This window comes from Aquarana catesbeiana, linkage group LG05, assembly GCF_042186555.1.
Source record: "Aquarana catesbeiana isolate 2022-GZ linkage group LG05, ASM4218655v1, whole genome shotgun sequence".
Taxonomy (NCBI): Eukaryota; Metazoa; Chordata; class Amphibia; order Anura; family Ranidae; genus Aquarana; species Aquarana catesbeiana.
The window spans coordinates 424,273,808-424,291,254 of NC_133328.1; the positions used below are offsets into that span (position 1 = coordinate 424,273,808).

Sequence of the window (17,447 nt, forward strand, 5' to 3'; positions counted from 1 at the left end):
GAGTGCGCTGTATTAAACCATTTTTAACATTGCAGCGTGACGAAAGTGCTGTATCCATTGCGAACGCTAAGTTTACCAGAACGAGCTATTCCGTGTCGGAATTTCTTTTGAGCATGCGTGGCACTTTGTGCGTCGGAACAGGCCACACACGGTCGGAATTGACGCGATCGGATTTTGTTGTCGGAAAATTTTATCTCCTGCTCTCCAACTTTGTGTGTCGGAAAATCTGATGGAAAATCTGATGGAAAATGTCCGATGGAGCCCACACACGGTCGGAATTTCCGACAACACGCTCCGATCGGACATTTTCCATCGGAAAATCCGACCGTGTGTATGGGGCATTATGCCGCGTACACACGGTCGGACTTTTCGGCTACAAAAGTCAGACGGACGCTGACGGACAATCCAATCGTGTGTGGGCTTCCCCGGACTTTCAGCGGACTTTTCCAGCCGCAAATCTGACTGACTTTAGATTTGAAACATGCTTCAACCCCACCGGACCCAGAAATCCGCTCGTCTGTATGCTAGTCCGACGGACAAAAACCGACGCTAGGACAGCTATTGGCTACTGGCTATCAACTTCCTTATTTTAGTCCGGTGTACGTCATCACGTACGAATCCGTCGGACTTTGGTGTGATCGTGTGTAGGCAAGTCCGGTCGTTAGAAAGTCCGCCGGACAGGCTGTCGGACAGGCTGTCGGACTTTTGTAGCCAAAAAGTCCGACCGTGTGTACCCCCCATTAGAAATCATCCCATCCCCACAGAGGGAGCAGGTGAAATCTCTTGAGGACACCTTAAAGAGGATTTTATGCAACACCTGTCCCAAACTCTGGTAGGTTACAGTCTGGTGGAAAACAGTTTTGAAGCTTCTGTTGGTCAAGAGGAGTGGTGGAGAAGGGAGCTGCCTCAGCGATACACTTCAACATTTTTTTTAGTCCTCAGCGCCCATTGGCAGCGCCTTAATCATATGGTGGAATATTATCTAGGGGTTAAAACAGATATCGAGAGCTTTCCAGTTGACGATCTACTGGGTTACTTGGTCATGAGAATAGACCACTAGCCAGTACTTTCCCAGTATGCAATAGAGCTGCTGGGCTGCCCTGCCTCCAGCATGCTTTCTGAATGAGCATTCAGTGCTGCCGGAGGTTTTGTGACAGATAAGAGAGCCCGTCTGTACACAGACTCTGTGGACCCGCTGACATTTATCAAAATGAATCAGTCCTGGATTAGCAGAAGCTATCAAGCCCCTGATGCCGATGTCGCTGATTAAGTGCTTTCTGGATTTTAACTCTAAAAGACTGTCTTGGCTGCCTAGCTTTGTGGGTGTTGATTTTACCTGGAAGAAATTTTTTGGTGTAGGTTTCATGGGCACAATTAAGGACCAATTTATCTGCACCGGTTTGACAGGTGCATATCATTGCAATTTTTGACTGCAAGGGCAATTCTTGCTTTCATCAATAGTACCTCTATAGGGTTACAGTGTGAAGGCACCAACACCCAAAGACCAATTTTTCTGCAACTGTTTGAGCAGGGCATCAAATTTAAATTTTTGACAGCAAGGTCAATTCTTGCTTTCATCAAGAGTACTTCTATAGGGTTACGGTGTGAAGGCACCACCAACACCCAAAGCCCAATTTTTCCGCACCTGTTACTTCTATCCAATGTCTGCAAAAGAGACACCAGAATTTATCAAAAAAATCTCTAATCTTGTTTCAAGTGCACTAAATTGTGGCCTCATCATACAGACTGGCACTCCAAGCTGTTTATAAAATAATGAAACCTTGAATGGAAAATGTCATGTTTTTTGGCTTTATAAATGTCATTATTGCTGCAGCATGTTCTATACACGGTTCCCGACCGTCTCATGCCGATATACGGTGGCAGAATGGCACCAATACGCGAATCGCAATACCCGTACAGTGCTCGCCCCGCCGTGCCCGCGACGATCGGATTCGTTACTGAACCGATCAGTCTTCAGGTCCAGGCCAATGATTTCTGGCCTGGTCCTGCTGATTAGTTCTGGTAAATGAAATGCTTTCCCTGCCTGTAAGTGTAAACACAGGCAGGGGAAGTGATGTCATCTCCCCTCGTGGAATCCTTTTCGGTTCCAGTGAGAGGAGAGAGGACATCTAAATGTGATTTGCACCAACACTAACACCAGTACACGTAGACACACATCACCCCTTGATCACCCCCCAGTTAACCCCTTCACTCCCTGTCACTGTGTCACCAAGTGCAGTTTTCAGATGTTTCACTGATCACTGTACTGGTGTCACTTTTGATGATAATCAGCGTTAAGTTAGTAGTAGGCCCAGGTAGCTTTAGGGTAACCCCCTAAACCCCCCTAATAAAGGTTTAACCCCTAGATCGCCCCCCAGTTAACCCTTTCACACCAGTGTCACTAATATAGTGTACAGATCTAGATTCTGATCGCCATATTAGCGTCACGGGTTAGCCAATTAGTTGGTTAACTACACCGTCAGTCTTTTATAGCATCAGGGTACTCCCATATATTACCTAATAAAGGTTTTAACCCCCTGATTACCCCTAGTTAACCCTTTCACCCCGTCACCAGTGATCAATGTATTAGTGTCATGGGTGACGCTGGTTAGTTTTTTTTTTAATAGTGTCAGGGTACCCGCCGTATATTACCCAATAAAGGTTTAACCCCCGATCACTCGGCGGGTGACATTGGTTTTAGCGGCAGATCGGGTCAGCATCAGTCCCAGGCAGTGTCAGATTAGTGCCAGTGGCGCTAACACCCACGCACACACCATACACCTCTCTTACTAGTATAGTGTCTGAACAGATCAATATCTTTGATTTGTTTAGAACTATATTAGAGTCCCCAGTAGTTTAGGGTTCCCAAAAACGCAGCTTTAGCGGGATCAGCCCAGACACTTGCTAGCACCTGCGTTTAGCCCCTCCTCCCAGCCCAGCCCACCCAAGTGCAGTATCAATCGATCACTGTCACTTACAAAACTGCAGTGTTCGTAGAGTCAGGCCTGATCCCTGCGAACGCTGACAGTTTTTTTGGTAGAGAGTGAAGCAGGCTCTGACAATCAGGTGCCTGTGAGTCGCACTAGCTGCACCTATAAATTTAGATGCCAAAATGTCCAGAGGTACACTAGTGAAGAGGCCTACACATTGCTGAGCATTAAAGATGAGAGAGAAGGGGAAGCTGCCTCACTGTCAGATTCGGGCTCAGTATACGAACCTGTAGACAACAGCGGCATCCTGACAGATAGCTCTGACGACGGAGTAATGGTCCCTGCTAAGGTCAGGAGTACCCGACCTCGTTCTTCTGTTGTTGAGGTGCAAGAACCGCAGGGCTCTCATATGGAGCAGAGACCCAGTACTAGTGCCACTCATTCTCCTGGTGAACTGGCAAGCACCAGCGGCCTAGTACATCCTGGTCATACATCCAGCACTGCAGTATCACGTGGCGACGTGGCAATTCACATAAATGCAGTTCAAGCTGGTGCGGTGGCTAGCACAAGTAGTATCCCACAGCTACAAAGAAGACAAAGACAGGCCCGTCAAGCCCATAGTGACCTTCCTGCAGAATATGCCAACCCTGATTGGGAGCCCACCACTTCTGCAGCACCTGTACTTCCCTCATTCACTGGCTAACCTTGAATTCAGGTGGAAACAGTTGATTTTACGTCACTTGATTTTTATTCACTGTTTATTATGGAAGATCTCTATAGATCTATTGTGGACCAAAGCAATTTGTATGCTGGTCAATTCATCACCGCTAATCCCCATTTGATCCTTGCCAGAGAATGGAAGCCTATTACGGTTTTCGATTTTAAGACCTTTCTGGGCCTATCCCTCCTCATGGGTATACAGTGCCTTGGAAAAGCATTCACCCCCTTGGATTTTTACATATTTTGTTACATTACAGCCTTTAGTTCAATGTTTTTTTAATCTGAATTATATGTGATGGATTAAAACACAATAGTCTAAGTCGGTGACATAAAATGAGAAAAATATATACATAAAACTATTTTTCAGAAATAAAAAACTCATAATTGGCATGTGTGCATGTATTCACCACCTTTGGTATGAAGCCCATAAAAAGCTCTGGTGCAATCAATTACCTTCAGAAGTCACATAATTAGTGAAATTATATCCACCTGTGTGCAAACTAAGTGTCACATGATCTGTCATTATATATACACACCTTTTTGAAAGGCCCCAGAGGCTGCAACACTTAAGAGGCACCACTAACCAAACACTGCCATGAAGACCAAGGAACTCTCCAAACAAGTAAGGGACATAGTTGTTGAGAAGTACAAGTCAGGGTTGGGTTATAAAAAAATATCCAAATCTTTAATGATCCCTAGGAGCACCATCAAATCTATTAGAACCAAACGGAAAGAACATGGCACAACAACAAACTTGCCAAGAGACGGCCGCACACCAAAACTCATGGACCGAGCAAGGAGGCCATTAATCAGAGAGGCAGCACAGAGACCTAAGGTAACCCTGGAGGAGCTGCAGAGTTCCACAGCAGAGACTAGAGTATCTGTACATGACGACAATAAGCCGTACGCTCCATAGGAGTTGGGTTTTATGGCATAGTGGCCAGAAGAAAGCCATTACTTTCAGCAAAAAACAAAATGGCACGTTTAGAGTTTGCGAAAAGGCATGTAGGAGACTCCCAAAATGTATGGTGGAAGGTGCTCTGGTCTGATGAGACTAAAATTTTGACCAAAGAAAACGCTGTGTGTGGCGCTAACCCAAACACATCACATCACCTAAAGAACACCATCCCCACAGTGAAACACGGTGGTGGCAGCATGCTGTGGGGATGTTTTTCAGCAGTCGGGATCGGGAAACTGGTCAGAAGGAAAGACGGATGGTGCTAAATACAGGGATATTCTTGAGCAAAACCTGTACCACTCTGTGTGTGATTTGAGGCTAGGATGGAGGTTCACCTTCCAGCAGGACAATGACCCTAAACACTGCTAAAGCAACACTTGAGTAGTCAAAGCCCAGACCTCAATCCAATAGAAAATCTGTGGTCAGACTTAAAGATTGCTGTTCACAAGAGCAAACCATCCAACTTGAAGGAGCTCGAGCAGTTTTGCAGGGAGGAATGGGCAAAAATCCCAGTGGTAAGATGTGGCAAGCTCATAGAGACTTATCCAAAGTGAAAGGTGGCTCTACAAAGTATGGAGTTTAGGGGGGTGAATAGTTATGTCCATTGACGTTTTCTGTTATTTTATCCTATTTGTTGTTTGATTCACAATAAAAAAAAAAATCTTCAAAGTTGTGGGCTTGTTCTGTAAATTAAATTATGCAAATCCTCAAACAATCCATGTTAATTCCAGGTTGTGAGGCAACAAAACACGTAAAATGCCAAGGGGGAGAATACTTTTGCAAGGCACTGTAACTAAAAAAAAAAATTGAGCTGCGGTCATATTGGTCCACGGACCCAATTCACCATATGCCCGTGTTCTCTGCTTCCATGACCAGGACATGATGACCAGGACATGATACAAGCAGATCTTGTGGTTCATGCATTTCAATGACAATGAACTCTGTAATCCTCGGGGTGACCTTGAATACGATCGACTCCTTAAAATTCGGCCCCTCGTAAACCACTTCAACCAACAGTTGGCAGCCTTGTTTAATCCCGATCAAGTTGTCTGTGTTGAGGTGTCCCTGATTAAGTTTTCTGGCAGCTTATCTTTCAAACAGTATCTTCCCAGTAAGCGTGCCAGCTATGGGGTCAAAATGTATAAGCTCATATACATATAGTTTTATGGTTTATGAGGGAAGAGATAGTCACGTGGAGCCTCCCAACTGCCCAGACTACATATGGTTTCTAGGGCACACTTTCACAGGGTCTCCAAAGATGCCATCGCATTTTGAGAGACCGAACCTGGAACTGTTACAGTTACAAATAAAAGTGTAAAAAAAAAAAAGTAAAAAAAAAATTTTATATAAAAATAAAAAAGCTAAAAATAGTTGTTTTATTGTTCTTCTTTCTCTATTCTCTCTCTATTGTTCTGCATTTTATAACTGCAATGTTTTATTGTTATTATGTTTAATCAGGTTTGCTTTTCAGGTATGCAATTGTTTTATACTTTATTGTTTACTGGGTTTAATTTTCAACTATTATTTTCTTTTCAGGTAAGCCATTCAGCTGCAGCACGGATTTATTTATCTTGACAGCAACAGCGTTTGCTTTCACGATACGTAAATCAGCGACTCCAGCGCTGTAGGAGGTGATTTCACCACCACAGTTAAAAAAAAATGGTGCATGTATGCCCATAATTAAAAGTGAGTGGATGCAGGGCGGTGTTCTAATGGTGGGCATACCCACCAATAAATATCTTATTTTGTTCAGCCTACAGGTGCAGGGAAAAAAATACATTACAATATATGCACAACAAGGACTGGTATGTTGCTGGACTTTGAGTGGTTATACCAGAATGATGCCTGCAGGTCTAAGTATCATTCTTTTCAGCCAGCGGTCGGCTCCCCCCCTCCTGCCATCTTCCAAGGTTTTCTCAAGCTCTTCTGTCCCACCGGGGTACCGGAGAATGCAGCCAGTGGTTCCGCCAGTTGACAATATAGCTGATCGAAGACCAGAATGGCTCCAATCATCTCTATAGCCTAAGAAACCGAAAGCTATGAGCATTTCATGACTTCGGTTTCGCTGGATATAAACACCGTCATTGGGAAAGCATCTTATCACACTGATCTTGGTGTGGTCAGATGCTTTGGGGGCAGAGGAGAGATCTAGAGTCTAATAGACCTCAATTTTTTTTTTTTTTTAAAGAGTACCTGTCACTACCTATTGCTATCATAGGGCATATGTACATTCCTATGAAAAAAATAAAGGAACACTGTAAAAATAAACTAAAAAGGCAAAATAAATAATTAAAAATAAAAAGCACCCCTGTCCCCCCGTGCTCACGCGCAAAGGCGAACGCAAGCGTCGGTCTTGTGTCATATGTCATAATTGCACCATGCATGTGAGGTATCACCGCGAACGTCAGATAGAGGGCAGTAATTTTAGCAGTAGTCCTCGGTAAATCTAAAGTGGTAACCTGTAAAGGCTTTTAAAGGCTTTTAAAAATGTATGTCGTTTGTCGCGGGTTGTGAGCAATTTTAAAGCATGTCGTGTTTCCTATATGTACTCGGCATAAGATCATCTTTTATATTCAACAAAACATTTGGGCAATATAATGTGTTTTAGTGCATTAAAATTCAAAAAAGTCTTTTTTTTCAAAAAAATTTACGTTTAAAAAAATTGCTGCACAAATACTGTGTGAAAAAAAAAATTGCAGCACCCACCATTTTAATCTGTAGGCCCTTTGCTTTAAAAAATATATATAATGTTTGGGGTTCAAAGTAATTTTCTAGCAAAAAAAAAAAAATTTTTCATGTAAACAAAAAGTGTCAAAAGGGGCTTTGTCTTCAAGTGGTTAGAAGAGTGGGTGATGTGTGGCATAAGCTTCTAATGTTGTGCATGAAATATCAGGACAGTCCAAACCCCCCCCCCCCCCCCCCATGACCCCTTTTTGGAAAGCAGGCACCCTAAGCTATTTGCTGATGGGGACGTTGAGTCCATGGAATATTTTAGATTTTGCCACAAGTTTCGGGAAAATAATTTTTTTTCTTTTTTTTTTTTTTACAAAGTTGTGACTAAATGATATATTGCTTGAACATGCCATGGGTATATGTGGAATTACACCCCAAAATACTTTCTGCTGCTTCTCCCGAGTACGGGGATACCACATGTGTGGGACTTTTTGGGAGCCCAGCTGCGTACAGGACCCGAAAACCAATCACCGCTATCAGGATTTCTAAGGGTGTTGTAAATGGTGATTTCACTTCCTCACTTCCTATCACAGCTTCGGAGGCCATGAAATGCCAAGATAGCACAATTCCCCCCCCCCAAATGACCCCATTTTAGAAAATAGACACCCCAAGGTATTTGCTAAGAGGCATGGTGAGTATTTTGCAGCGGTTTTCTGTTCAGCCTACACGACCAAGATCATTTCTCTGCTCATTAAACCCAAAGCATTTTGTATTTATACCTTTGATGTCTGCCTCTTTGAAAAGTCTGCAACCATTTGGTTTGTGGTGTATTAAAAAATGAGGATATAATTACAGCGCTTGCAATGGTACAAAACAATCAAATCTATAAGTGAAAATAAATAAAAACATCCATATAAACGCCCATATAGTCATGGGTAATGTGCTCCAATCAATAAAGTGCAAATTGTGCTCCAAAATTCAAGGTGCGCCACACCCCCTCCTGTGTCCCCACTCAAGGCTCAGAACAGTCTCAAAGAAGGCAACCACCTTCCAAGGTACCCAAGTACCCAAGACCCTGATACTGGCACAATGTAGGAAGATCCTGGACAGGTCCATGTCTACCATCTAGCTCAGATACACCAATCTAGGAGATGGGTTTAGTGATCCAACCGAAGATCTGCAGAGTCTGCATTGTCTGCTGAAATTTAGTTTCCTATGAATGAGTTAACTACAACTACTGTCAGCCACTGCGGCTGTTGATTTGTAGGTCTGAATGAAATGTGAGCTGACGAGCGTTCTCATAGTTTATTCACAAGCTCTCAATTCTGCATTGAGGTGATCCTACCCGAATCTTCTGCATGAGCTGCAGAGATTCCAGTCTCAGTCCCTTCTCCTGCTCAGCTATCCATCCATTAATTACTCTTTCATTCATCCAGTTGCCTCATTCCTTCCTCTACCCTGTTGATGGTCTACAGATGAAGGTTCCAATGGACTGACTCTGCACTTCTCCTAGGAGCAACATATGTACTGTGTACTTGTACACTATTTGGATTCATTCACAAGCCCTGCAGCTTGCAATATACAGCCAGTATGAAGGCATGGCAGAAAGCCGGAGGGCTTGTCTGCAGAAGCCTGACCTATGCACCCCTAAACCATTGATCACAGGTACAATGCTTTCAAAGCTCCTACAGAAAAAAATAAATGCACATTTTTTCCTTCAGAAATATGTGTATTTATGAATTTTTCTTGAAAGGTGAACTAATCATTTAAAGCCCCGTGCAGGAGGATACTATTAAAAGGCAGGGCAAACCCAAGTCACCCTGGCAGGATGGTCCCAATTTCTTGAATAGTTTTTAAACAGAACTGGACAGTATAATCTATCCTTCCTGGGTACTAGGAACAGGTTGAAATAAAAACACAATTCTGTTTTAGAGGGCTTCCACAGGGATCAAGGACATGACAAACCTGTGAGAAAGCATTTCAAAATAAATCCTGTATCTATTGAAACCTAATCCAGGACTTACCTCACTGGTTTGATATAGTAAATAAGTAATCTCCTGACTAAAAAGATTTTAGATTGGTTATATGAGACAAGAAAAATCATAATGCACATATTTATCTAACATTTTATGATTAAGCAAAAAGATGAAATCATGTCTCCAGTATTGTCAGAACTAGTAGATTCAAGGTATTGAATAAAAACAGCTAGAGCACAAGAACAAGACACTGAGCCCATGATCAGCTATACCAACTACAAGGTATACATTTATCTGTTCTTCACCATTTAAAACGCTGAACTGAGCAATCTGCCCAGGCAACTGGTGAAACACTAACACCCAGACTGGATATGGCTTCTCCTATAAGATCTGTAGGTTGGTCATACAGTACTGCATATGTAAGGTATCCAGAATTAAAAAGTACAGGAATTGATACAACCAAACCCGATGGTCACCTTTGGTAATACCTGCAGTATGTTCTGCAAGTTTGGCGGTAATACAAATTGCTGGGCTTCAATTTGCACAGACAAGCAAAAGAACATGGAACATAAATGTTCTGCTAAACCTCCCAGATAACATTGCTCACAATCACAACAGTTCAAGTAATGAATACAGGGGCCCAGGTTTCCCTCTTACAATTACAAATCCCTTGGTTTAAGTAACATATCAAAATACAACTGTCCTATTTTAATATTAAAGGATACCTGAACATATCCTAAGCAATACCCAACCTCCATTTTGTTAGTCTAGTGCTGAAACACAGGCCATAATCAGGAAGTATAAACAGATATGCTTAAGGAAAAAGGCCTAGGTGACGCTGACACAATAAGCAGAATTAATTTCTGAAAAGTGCTCTGAAACCAAGCAAAATCAGTAATTTTCACCTCTAACCCCTTGCTTTTTCCAGCAAATTGGATGTATTGGTCTACCCACAAGAGTCATTATTTTGGGGACATGTGCATAAATAAAAGGAATCAATATATTGTTCCATGGGGATCAGAGAGACTTCATAAAATGACAAAAATAAGGCATCATAATAGCCACCATACATTCTGTTCCCAGTAGCTGTGGGTGGATGACAATAGTGATCCTGTCTGCATTCAGCAATTACGACTGTAATTAGGTCAGATTAAAAAGCTGTGCAGAAGACCTAGAAACTGACATGAATAGTTGGCTGAAAAAAAGTTTGAAATGCAGGAGGCATTTTTAAATGCAATGTTATTACTACAATTATATGAGTGTTTTCAAATATATTTTGTCTTAATTCTCATCATTACTTTGAAAAATAAAGTAAAGCCTATGCCTGCAATTATAAAAAGGATTTCAGTAAATGGTAAAATACTGATTTAAACAAAAAGATTACCAAGGTTAATTAAAAAAGGTCATATTCCCTTGGCTTTAAACAACATATATATATATATATATATATATATATATATATATATATATATATATATATATATATATATATATATATATATATTTTTTTTTTTTTTTCTAACACCCTAGAGAATAAAATGACGGTCATTGCAATACTTTTTTTCACACTGTATTTGCGCAGCAGTCTTACAAGCGCACTTTTTTTGGAAAAATTCACTTTTTTGAATAAAAAAAATAAGACATCAGTAAAAGTTAGCCCAATTTTTTTGTATTGTGAAAGATAATGTTACGCCAAGAAAACTGATACCCAACATTTCACGCTTCAAAATTGCGCCCGCTCGTGGAATTGCGTCAAACTTTTACCCTTAAAAATCTCCATAGGCGACGTTTAAAAAATTCTACAGGTTGCATGTTTTGAATTACAGAGGAGGTCTAGGGCTAGAATTATTGCTTTCGCTCTAACGATTGCGGCAATACCTCACATGTGTGGTTTGACCACCGTTTTCATATGCGGGCGCTACTCACGTATGCGTTCGCTTCTGCGCATGAGCTTGTTGGAACGGGGCGCTTTAAAAAAATTTTTATTTTTTTTACTTATTTTACTTGATTTTATTTATTTTTTCACTGTTTTTTTTTTTTTTTAAATTGGGTCACTTTTATTCTTTTACTTTTATGTAAACATCCCTTGTAATAGAAAAAAAAGCAAGACAGGTCCTCTTAAATATGAGATCTGGGGTCAGTCCTCAGATCTCATATTTGGACTAAAATGCAATAAAAAAAAATTGTCATTTGAAAAAATGGCCCTTTAAAACTTATGGGCGGAAGTGACGTTATGACATTGCTTCCGCCCTGCTATGGTATGGAGACGGCTAGGGGCCATCTTCCCCTCACTTGTCTCCATACCCGGCCACCGATAGGACCCGATCGCCTCCGGTAAGCGGCGAAGGGCGCAGGAGAGTGGCGGGAGGGCCAACGTATATGTACAGAAGACGGTGCAAGTGGTTAAAAGGGACAATTTTTTTTTTTTTACATTTTATTTATTTTTATTGCATTTTATTGCATTTTAGTGTAAATTTAAGAGGTCCTGTCATGCTTTTTTTCTATTACAAGGGATCTTTACATTCCTTGTAATAGGAATAAAAGTGACACAATTCTTTTAAAAAAAAAGAACAGTGTAAAAATAAAAAGGTAAAATAAATAAGAAAAAAAAAGCTTGCGTGCAGAATCGAACGCATACGTGAATAGTGCCCACTTATGAAAACGGTGTACAAACTAGACATGCGAGGTATCACCGTGATCATTAGAGCGAGAGCAATAATTCTAGACCTCCTAGACCTCCTCTGTAACATAAAACATGCAACCTGTAGAATTTTTTAAACGTCGCCTCTGGAGATCTTTAAGTGCCGACGCGCGATTGCAGGCACGAGAGCCAGAACAGGCACGTGTGTGTGTAAACATACAAATCCCTGTTCTGTGAGGAGAGACAGATCGTGTGTTCCTACTAGATAGGAACAACGATCTGTCATCTCCTCTAGTCAGTCCCATCCCCCTACAGTTAGAACACTCACGAGCGAACACAGTTAACCCCTTGGTCACCCCCTAGTGTTAACCTCTTCCCTGTTAATGACATTTACACAGTAATCAGTGCATTTTTATAGCACTGATCGCTGCATAATTGTCAATGGTCCCAAAAATGTGTCAAAAGTGCCCGATCTGTCTGCCATAATGTCGCAGTCCAGATAAAAATTGCTGATCACCGCCATTACTAGTAAAAAAAATTAATATTAAAAATGCCATAAAACTTTCCCTTATTTTGTAGCTGCTATAACTTTTGCGCAAACCATCAATACACGCTTATTGCAATTTTTATTACCAAAAATATGTAGAAGAATACATATCGGCCTAAACTGGGGGAAAAAAATAGCTTTTTAAAAAAGAAATTGGGGATAATTATTATAGCAATAAGTACAAAATATTGTGTTTTTTTCAAAATTGTCGCTCTTTTTTTGTTTATAGTGCAAAAAATAAAAACCGCAGAGATAATCAAATACCACCAAAAGAAAGCTCTATTTGTGGGAAAGAAAATGGACGTCAACTTTGTTTGGGTACAGTGTCACACGACAGCACAATTGTCAGTTAAAGCGACACAGTGCCGTATTGCAAAAAATGGCCTGGTCATTGAGCAGCCAAATCTTCCGGGGCTGAAGTGGTTAAAGATGCAATGGATAGGAGGATAGATCTAGATTTAAAGAGAATCTATCAAGCGGCTGGGATAGCCTGTCATCCTTTTGACGGTGTGCAACCCCAGACATTCGCAGTAGGATCCAGGCTGGCACTTTTTGCGGATGTCTGGGTGGAGAATTGCACAGATCTATGGGTGAAGGCAACAGTCATCCAGGGCCATTTCTGGCAGTTTCACAGCGCCCCTCCTCCGAATCATTTCTCCCCCACCAAGATCCCGAAGGCACCAAAGAAGGCAGCAGTTCTGCTACAATATGTGCAAACCTTGCAAGCACAGCAAGCCGTGATACAGGTTCCATCTTCAGAAAGATATACCGGGTTTTACGCCACCCTGTTCATGGTCTGCAAAAAGGATGGAGGCTGGCGTCTAGTCATAGATCTAGTCATAGATCTAAAAAGGCTTCATTCTTCTGGAGAGATTCAAGATGGAATCCATCCACACAATCATCCAGGCAGTACAACCGGGCAACTGGATGCTTTACTTGGATCTACAGGACTCCTAGCTGCATGTCCTAATCCTGCCCTCTTTTCAGAGGTATCTCAAGTTTGCCATTAGTCGCACAAACCTGCAATTTACTAGCCTGCCCTACGGCCTATGCACGTCCCCCAGAACATTTACGAAGGTTCTCACTGCAGTATTAGCCCGCTCAGAGTGCAGGGTCCTTGGGTCTATCATTATTTAGACGATGTCCTATTGGCCAGGGACTGGAGAGAACTCCTGACACACAGGGAGATCCTTATCGACACCTTACAGAAGTTCAGCTGGATGATCAACATTAAGAAGAGCAAGCTTGCCCCAACCTAGCAATTGGTATACCTGGGGGCACTCTTCAATACGAGCAATGGCTAGGTCTCAATCCCGCCAGCAAAGGCATTGACAGTCAGAACCAGGGTACTGAAAGCGGCAACATCCACCCACCTGTCAGCATCCCAGTGTCTCAGCCTGTTGGGTACCATGTTCTCGTGCATTCCCATGCTCATTGGCACATGTGGCAGTTCCAGCAAGGGCTTCTTGAACAGTGGAGAAAACAGTTCCTAACAACTGATAACAGCATGAGGAGGAGCCTACAGTGGTGGCTGAAGGAGACACTGAAGAACTTGCGCCCCTTAGGTCCATTAGACTGGAGCATTGTTACAACAGATGCCAGTGAGGTAGAGCCCATGAGGTCCTGGGTAAAGGCTCTAAGGGCAGTCTATCTCCCTGGGAAGCTGAATCAGCAGGCAGACCATCTCTCTTGCGCATTTCCAGACCACAACCAGTGGTCTCTACACCCACACAGTCTTTACCCATTTGATTCACATGAGGGGCAAACCCCAAATGGATCTCTTTACTTCTCCCAGCAACTGCAAACTCCTGAGATTTCTATCCCTGTTCCCGCATCCTCAGGCGGAGGGGACGGATGCTCTAGTTGCACCTTGGAACTGTGCCCTAGCCTACGCCTTTCCCCCCCCGGTTTCTCCAATAATGAGATTCCTCTCGAGGCTGCTGAAGGAGAACATGATGGTAATGGCGATGACAGAAATCTAATGGGTTCCTAAAGGCGGTCATTAAAATCAGACCACCAAGAAGAGAGTCTTTCCCCAATGGGATCTGTCTGTGCTGCTGGACTTTCTATCTGGGCATCCTTTTGCTCCAACTGAGCAGTGTTCGTTGTGGAACATTACACTAGAAAAAGCTGTTTTTCTGATGGCCATCACTTCAGGTAGGAGAGTGTCGGAGCTTCAGGCCCTGGGAGCATCAGGATATATCAGCATATTACCTTTTTCCCAGATTGAGTGGAACTTCGTCCAGTAGACCATTTTGTGCCAAAAGTAGCCACTACATTTCATCAAACTTCCCGGAAGAAGATTCGGGCAGACTACATGAGCTGGATGTTTCAAGAACCTTAAGGAAACACCTGTCGGACACTGCTCCCTTCAGATGCTCGGATAAGCTCTTTATAATCCCAGTGGGAAAACCGAAAGGAAAGGAGGCTACCTCAAGAACCTTGGGGAGCTGGATCGTCAACCTTTTTAACAGAACGTACAGGGCAAGAACGTACAGAACTCTCTTCAACGGTCTACCAGGACGGTAGCAGCCTCGTGGGCGGCCCTTTCAAATGTGTCGATGGAGACCATCTGCAGAGCAGCTTCATGGTCCTCTCAAAATACATTCCTAAGGCATTATAGGGTAGACCTGGGTGCCTTATCTGTAGACTTTGGGAGAAGAACAATCCAATCTTCTATTACACGGTCAATAAAACTAAAATTGTTCAAGCAGTACCCACCCTGTCAGCTAGTTATTTATCATTAGTATGCCATGTTGGCGTCAGGAATATGGAAAATTGTATCACTTTCCGTAATTTTCCTTTCCTGACGCCAAAACATCCCCTGTGACAGCACTGGTCAGGTGTCAGGTATTTTTTTGGAGGGATCTGGGGTCTATTAGGACCCCAAATCCCTCCTTTGCACTTAAAAGCATTCAAAACACCAAGTTTGGCTGTTTTGAATACTGAATTTAAAAAAAAAAAATCTGCCGCCTTTAAGGCTCCATTAAATCGTAAGTGATGTTTTGACATCCCTTCCGGGTTACTAGATTCGAGACCTGATCAAAGCTGCTTCTGGTGGGACGGGAGAGCCCGAGCGAGCCGCGGAAGGCAGCGCGCGTGCGGGGGGAGGGGTTAGTGTGCGTAATTGGTATCAGTGGGTACTTGAGAAAAAGTATAGGTACTCGTATCCGGTCTTTAAAAAAAACTGCTATCAGTGCATCCCTACTTTAGGCCAAGCAAACTCTGTTGCAGTGCAAATGTACTGACGAACGTCAAGGGAAGAAAAATACGGTATTTTAGCTTCTGTCTTGGAAAAAAAATTAAATGCATTTAATGCCCATCAAAGAATGCCAGCAAAAAAATTGCGTGTGTTAGTACGGCGATCTGTTAGGTTTTTTTTCATTCAGCTCGCTAGATGTAAGAAAAAAAAAAAAGCACGAGTGTGTACCCAGTTTTACAGAATTGGACATGCAAACACATGTTCACATCTGCGAAAGTTCGCAGGTTGAGCGTTCGTATGTAGGGGGATCTACTGTACTACTCTATTAGTGCTATTCCCTGACAGAAAAACCTGTCCCTGTTCTGTTTTGTGGTGTGTACTTCTCAGACAATATGCAAAACAGCCAAAATTTGTTGAGCATTTTTTTTATTACAAAATGTAATTAAATATTTAAAGTGGTTGTTAAGACACTCTAACCTGTATACACCATCAGCACTGCCTCCTATTGTAGTATCCCCCTCTGTGTGTGTGATTTATAAAAATAAATGCTGCAAATACCTAATTTCATTGCCGAGATTGCGATCACATGACTGGCCAGCTTTCTTCTTTCCTGCTCTGAGAGATACAGCGGGAGGGGCTGAGATCCCCCTGCTGATGTCAGTCTTGAGGGGAGAAGGAGAGGAGGAGAGAGCTGGCTGGTCATGTGATTGCAATCTCAGCTGTGAAAAGAGGGAATTTACAGCATTTATAAATCATTCACAGAGGGGGACACTGCAATAGGAGGCAGTGCTGATGGTGTATACAGGTTAGTGTTATGAGAGCAGCAGGAGGGGGGAGGGGCAGCTCACACACAGAGAGGGAAGGGGGAAGGGGAGAGGAGGACACAGGAGCAGAGAGGAGATAGCAGGCTGCTGATTACAGAGGCACGTAAACTGACCACGGTGTCTGGTCTCAGCAGCCATGATACACCATGGTCAGTTTACAGAGGGGTGGGGAGAAACTGTCAGGATCAGGTTTTTTTAGGTGTTACAGGGGACCAAACAACACAGGACAAGCACTGTGTCATATAACATGCTTTAAAGGAGCAGGATACATTTTTTTTGGGGGGGGGGTTGGGTTAACAAACACTTTAATATATAATAATTTTTCATATCTAATGTTTTAAACAAACATTTACTGTTTAAAAAAAAAATGTTGAGCATTTAATTAATTTTCAGTGGTCAGACTACGTGCTAGCAACCAACCATTCTCAAACTTTACATAGATTAAAGCTGAACTCCAGACTTGGCTTAAGTTTAGCAAGGTTACACAAGTACTGAAAATGCTTACTGTGATTTCACTGGACACTAAGCTTTTCATAGTGTATGTCAAAAGCTACAGCAAGTCAGATAGAGTCCGCTACATTTCCTGTCCAGAGAATGTCATGCATCATCTAGCTCTTGCCTCCCCAGCCTGACTGTCCTTGGCCTGCCTCTTCCATTCATTTCATTTTTATGCTTTAATCATGAAAGGCTCAGCATCATATCTGCTCGATACCTAGAGCAATCTGCATGCAAATGTAATCTCCCTAGGATTACTCACTCCTCCAGACTGCCCCCCCCCCCCATCAGGGTATTTTAATATCTGCAAAACTTATCCCAAGAGCCAGCCCACTGCTTGCTTCAGGGCAGAGGGTATTTGAAGGGAGCACTGTGGCGGGGTGCTAAGATGATTTCAGGAAGTTATATACAGCACCCTTCCACCAGCCAAGGCCTTTTTGCATTGCATATAGAATCACTTAAATAAGGTTTGTATGAAGAC

At 42.5% G+C, this 17,447-nt stretch overlaps 1 protein-coding gene across 2 annotated transcripts in view; it reads right to left on the minus strand.

The window, feature by feature from the left end:
* The window catches only part of ZNF236 (zinc finger protein 236), a 461,432-nt gene that overhangs the window by 249,593 nt on the left and 194,392 nt on the right, over nucleotides 1-17,447 (minus strand). The gene's annotated exons all lie outside the window — the stretch shown is intronic.